Genomic DNA, 6000 nt, shown 5'->3' with positions numbered 1-6000 from the left:
GGTCTGTGAATGTGTCACATCATCAGGAAAGGTCAAAGGTCAAAGGTTCAAAAGGTTTAAAGGTTTAGTTTACATCTAAATGCATGAAACATCAAAGAGTCTTTTAAACCGTTTTCTAGATTATTGGAAGATCTAGATCCATTATAAACAACTGCTTTGAGTAATTACAGTTCTCACTAGGGGATATGAAATTCATTGGATTGTGTTGTGTGATAAAATACTGTGTATGTGACAATTTCGATAAAATAATTCATGAGATATTCTGTTAAAGTAAATTATTACAGTTATGATTTCAGATGAACTGACTAAGCTGAAATAGATACGGTCCGCCAATTCCCAAGCTTTTATCAAAGCAATCAATTGAAAACAAAAGAAACAGTTTTTTTTTCTACCATTGTCTGATGCGTATTGCTCGAGGCAAGCATTCCATAATTCTAAATACGCTATTCCTAAATTTAAATAAAGAGCCTTAAAGCAGAGAAAGGCAAATGTCATTTAAACTTAAGCATAACACCTGTGTTGCGCGAAATAATTTACCACATGACACTTCCATGCAAGAATTTTGTCAAGACAAACAGGTGAAATCTTAACGAAAACAAAAAATCCATTATAGGATAAGTTTTTTTTTTTCTCTGTGTACGATTGTATACGTATGCTTTGTTCTGTGTTTCCCCTCTTTCTCAGTCATTGTCTCGTATTTGTTTTGTTTCCATTACTATTGATTACTGCTCATTAGGGGACTCGTTCTGTAAGCTATAATTTTAGCAGTTCCCTCCATTTCGACACATTTTACTTATACGATTCAGTTACACATTGCTAATGCATTTCCTTAAAACTATGTTGTTGTTTTTTTTTTACAAATGAGCTTGGTTTATATCGCTTGTATATTCAGAAAACATAATGTACATTACATATCCATCAGTTAAGTGAATTGATGTTGGATGTCCAGCTCATCAAAATAAGGAAACAAAAAAAAAAATAACACGGAATACACGAAAGCCTTTAGTAAGCAACACTATTTCTCACTACTAACCGAAGAATGTACCTGCATAGAATCGCATAACCAGCGGCAGTTTCTTTCGAAAATTTGAAGGAGTTAAAAAGTGACCTTCAATGATAAAAAATCCTCAACAATTACGGGTAGACAATATATTGCGGAGTGTCTCGCATGCGCTTTTGTAGTTGACGGAAATAATGTATAGTGTGCATAAGTATGTATTTTTTTTTTTGCTACGTTTTATTTTCCTTTTAAGTCCCTGAGTAAATATAAACATATTGGTCAATGATGCATTAGGCCTAGTGGTATCTCGACATTGTCATGTCCTTCAGCCCAAAGTGTTATACTTGGGTAGGACTACGTGACAAGGCTATAAAGTTATATGACAGCACTCTCTTGTAGAGCGATTGTGGTGATAGCGAATTAGCTACTCTGGATGAATAAAGAGTTGTGATTATAACTACTTTCATTATCGATATTTGATATGCGTTGTTTTTATTACGTAAACAACTTAGGGAATGATTACCCGGAAGTGGGTCCGTGTAGAGTGATGTTAGACGACAGCGTTTCCGCACGTCCTTCTGCGAGCACAGCCAGTCCCCCGTTCTCATCCGATCCTCCAATTCCCACTTCGAGGTATTATTCGTTGAACAGCAGCAGAGACAATCCTGCCATATTTCGACAAAGCCACACGTATTGTTGGCAACTGAGAGCAGATCCAGAAGGTAGGTTTTGTTTCGGGGCAAGCAGGGGTACAGTTCCTTCAGATTTGTTTGCCTGAATCTCTTGAGTTCGCAGGGAGCATGAGAAAATGCTGCAGAAGGACGGCCATTGGGAGTACAGAAATTACGACCCAAAACGTGTGTGTGTAATGGCAAAATTAGCAATTCGAAACTTTCGGTTAGTACTAGACATATTTTTGGAAATTACACCACCATGTCATCGGGCACTACCGATTAGAAAGTACAATGGCTTTGTGGGAAGTTTCCACGCTTAAACGGGTCAAATGTACGGCAATGCCGTAACCTGTGACCTAAGGGAGTCAACTTTTATTTGATACTTTAGTTCAATCCAGCAGCGCATAAAACTCGAGCCATCTATAGACTAGCAAACAAGGACTACAAAAGACCACCCCGATTATATAGAACAAGCGGAATCTCCTCGCCATGTGTGCTAAAGTATGTATGAGACCTGTATCCTGACAATCGATTGATTGGTATTCCTCTGACTTTAATGATTCATGCTTTGAATCAAGACTTTTTTCATAGTTTGAATATATCGAAAAAAGGAGAGGGCTTTTGTTGTTGTTTTATGACACAAGCTGTGCTATAAAGAAAATGTTGACATTTTGAATTGAATTGAAATATTGTACGGAACCAATTGTGACCCTGCACCACAAAACCAACAAAAAGTCGCCAGACATTGTTTTTTAGTTGAGGGTAGATTCTTAAATAGCAGACTCTAAGCTTTAAAATGATATATAACTCAATTTAAATGGACTCCCCTAACATATCTAAATACTAGAAAGAAAGCACACATTCTGGAAAAGTGTGAACTGAGAAAAGAGGCTCTGAAGTACATGCTTAATCTTTATCAAGCCGTGCTGCCTGTGCCATGAAAGGGACAAAAGACAGGATATAAACCACTTGAGCAACAACAATGAAGGAATTATCAGATTAAGCTGATAGCGACACATTCTGTCCACGATTAATGCCAACTTTCAAAGTAGTGACATTATCCATTCAAAAGTTATTAGACTTGAAAGTGAAGAGTGTGCAAAGGATTTCAAGAAATGAAAAGGGGCCTGTAAGATATACCTGATCAGTCTACTCTCCCACCCAAGAAGGTTGTAAAAAAACTGCTGAAAATCCACTTCCCCATTCATGTTATGATCCCAAACTAAAGAATAATGTAGAAGAAGGATAACTCTTTCAGAAAATATGAAAAACTCAACATTGACTCGGTTGATCCATTTCACCCTTTTTTAGGTCCTCACGTAAAATCAAGGGCTGCGACTTTTTGTTTGTTTTGCGATGCACGGTCACATAATATATATATATATATATATATATATATATATATATATATATATATATATAAATTCACAACAGAGGAATGCAGGGAATGCATTAATAGCCAATCTTGATTTAATGAATTATCTGAATTTTCGAGGAACCTTCCTCTTCTTCAGGGATGACAGTGCGATGATTCGCACTGTCATCCCTGAAGAAGAGGAAGGTTCCTCGAAAATTCGGATAATTCATTAAATCAAGATTGGCTATTAATGCATTCCCTGCATTCCTCTGTTGTGACTTTATTATTGCTATTTCTAGTACTGCCAATACGCGGAACAACTACAATATATATATATATATATATATATATATATATATATATATATATATATATATATATATTCATATACTGTTGATGTATCCCTGCACCACAAAACACACAAAAAGTCGCCATACATGGATTTTTAATTAAGGACAGATTCCGAAAGAAAAGGCTCTAAGCTTTAAACTGATGTATCACTCGATTCAAATGGATTCTCCTAACCTATATAAATATTGGAAAGCAAGCACACGCTCAGGAAAAGTGTGAACTGAGAAAAGAGGCTCTGAAGTACAGTGTGTATTCAAGTGCTTAATCGTTACCAAGCCGTGCTGCCTATGCGATTAATGGGATAATAAACAGGAAGTAAACCACCGGAGTAACAACAATGAAGAGATTATCAAATTGAACTGAAATTGAGCATGCCTTATTAACACACTCTGTCCATAATCAACGCCAGCTTTCAAAGCAGTAGCGTCATCCTTTCAAAAGTTATTAGAATTGAAAGTGAAGAGTGTGTACAAGGTTTCTCAGAAATGAAAATTGGACTCTACAGACACATCTTATCACGATATTCTACAAAAAATGTTCGAGATAAACTGCTAAAAAACACACTTTCGTGACCGTTTTATGATCCCAAATTTTAACAAAATGTAGAAGAAGACTTGCTCTTTCAAAAAATATGAAAAATCAAGATCGGCTATGTTGACCCATTTCACCTATTTTCAGTTCTCACGCAAAATTAGTGTATACGACTTTTTGTTCGTTTTGTGATGCACGGTCACATATGGAAAATCATCTAAGAATAATAAGATTGCAAGATCAGTTCAAGTACGCAAACCCTAATTATGAAGTATTTCTAATTAGAGATAACTTAATGGTTTTTATCAAATTCAAGAAGAATAACTTCACTGTTTCATTTATTGAAGAGTTAACAAGAGTTAGAATGGTATTATTAATTATGCTGCAATCATTAGCAAATAGTATAAACTGCAATATTTAAGAAGACAATTGAGAATTATTATGATTTATGTAAATAAGGAATACGAGTGGCCAAATAGACGGTCTTGAAGTACACCGAAAAGAAACTCTTTCACAACCCTGACCCTATAACGAAAGGCCCTTGGAGAAAATAAGACCGTGCAAAAGTTGCAAGAGCAAATGTCATGTCGCGTAACTATAATCGGTAGAAACAACTATCTGCAGTACAGGTTCTGAAAGGGTCCGTATTCGCGGCTTTAGACCATCAAATCACCATGTCGTAACAACTAATGTGGCAAAATATCTCACCTATACCTTAAACATTTGTTGTTTCCACATGACGATTTCCAGTCATCAAGATGCACGGTAAAAATCCTACCAAGTGATCCCATGGTTACCGACGTCTTACAAAGTACGTCCAAGTCACTTGTCTTTCCTTACCTAGGCAAAGTTTGCTTGTTTGTTTGTTTGTTTGTTTTAGATCTATTACTTTCTTAAAGTTCGTTACTGAGATCTCGTCACACGCCAAACCAACAGGGAGAACGCATGTAAATGTCCAGTTACAGCAAATAATTGTGGTGTATGGTCACAGTAAAACAAAAGGGGAATGATTACAAATGCAATGGTACAGATCTTCGCACAAGATAAAAAGATGGGACGCTCTATCCCACGTCAAGGCCAGGAGATTATTGAATGAAATGGAGCGCTTTGTCGGACAGTTTCATTTTGCGTCATCAGCTGAGGCGAAAGTCATATGATGAGCACCGGGTGAAAAAACAATGTGACTTTTTAAACGTCATGGATGAACGCCCTCTCCTCCCTCCACACACACACAAACACAAACAAACACTCGCAGCAGAACGAGTGCTACTGCAATTTTCGTATTAGGTCACTGCACTATTTGTCCTGATGAAAATCGAAAAAAAAAACAAGGATAAAATATTATGTTGTATTAATGTTGTATCGATTTGTTGTATTTTTCATGTACGTGAATTTGTAATGTTCCCACACTTTGATTAAAATGAATTTTCAAAGCAGTGGCGATATCCATTTCAAAAAGTTATTAGACTTGAAAGTGAAGAGTGTGCAAAGGATTTCAAAAAATAAAAAAGGGGCTCTAAGGCATACCTGATCATTTTACTCTCCCCCAATAAAGGGTTGTAGAAAACTGGTGAAAACGCACATGCATGTTATGATCCCAAACCAAAGAATAATGTAAAAAAAATAGCTCTTTCAGAAAACATTAAAAAACTCAAGATTGACTCGATTGACCCATTTCACCGTTTTTGAGTCCTCACGTAAAGTCAAGGGGTGCGAATTTTTGTTGGTTTTGTGAGTGGTTATATATATGCATTATATATATATATATATATATATATATATATATACCTACATACATACGTAGGTACACAAAACTATGAATAACAAATCAAATTATGCATGGGGATCTAGCATTAGTCCCTACATGATTTCCCATCAACCAATGCATGGATGGGAAATAATGTGACATAACGTTTATACGTGAGCAATAAATGGATATCCTAAAATCGTAACATTCGTAAAAATAGCAACATCGCAAAGGGACCATCCTCTCATACTCTCCAGATTTTCAGCTGTCTTGCATTATCAATATAGGACCTACTCCGTGAATTGCAGTTGTCCATCACTACTATCTATCTACAGTATCT

This window comes from Diadema antillarum, unplaced genomic scaffold (assembly GCF_040938485.1).
Source record: "Diadema antillarum isolate AM-2024a unplaced genomic scaffold, OU_Dant_1.0 seq00000297_RagTag, whole genome shotgun sequence".
In the NCBI taxonomy this organism is placed as follows: Eukaryota; Metazoa; Echinodermata; class Echinoidea; order Diadematoida; family Diadematidae; genus Diadema; species Diadema antillarum.
This window is presented reverse-complemented; position numbering follows the sequence as displayed.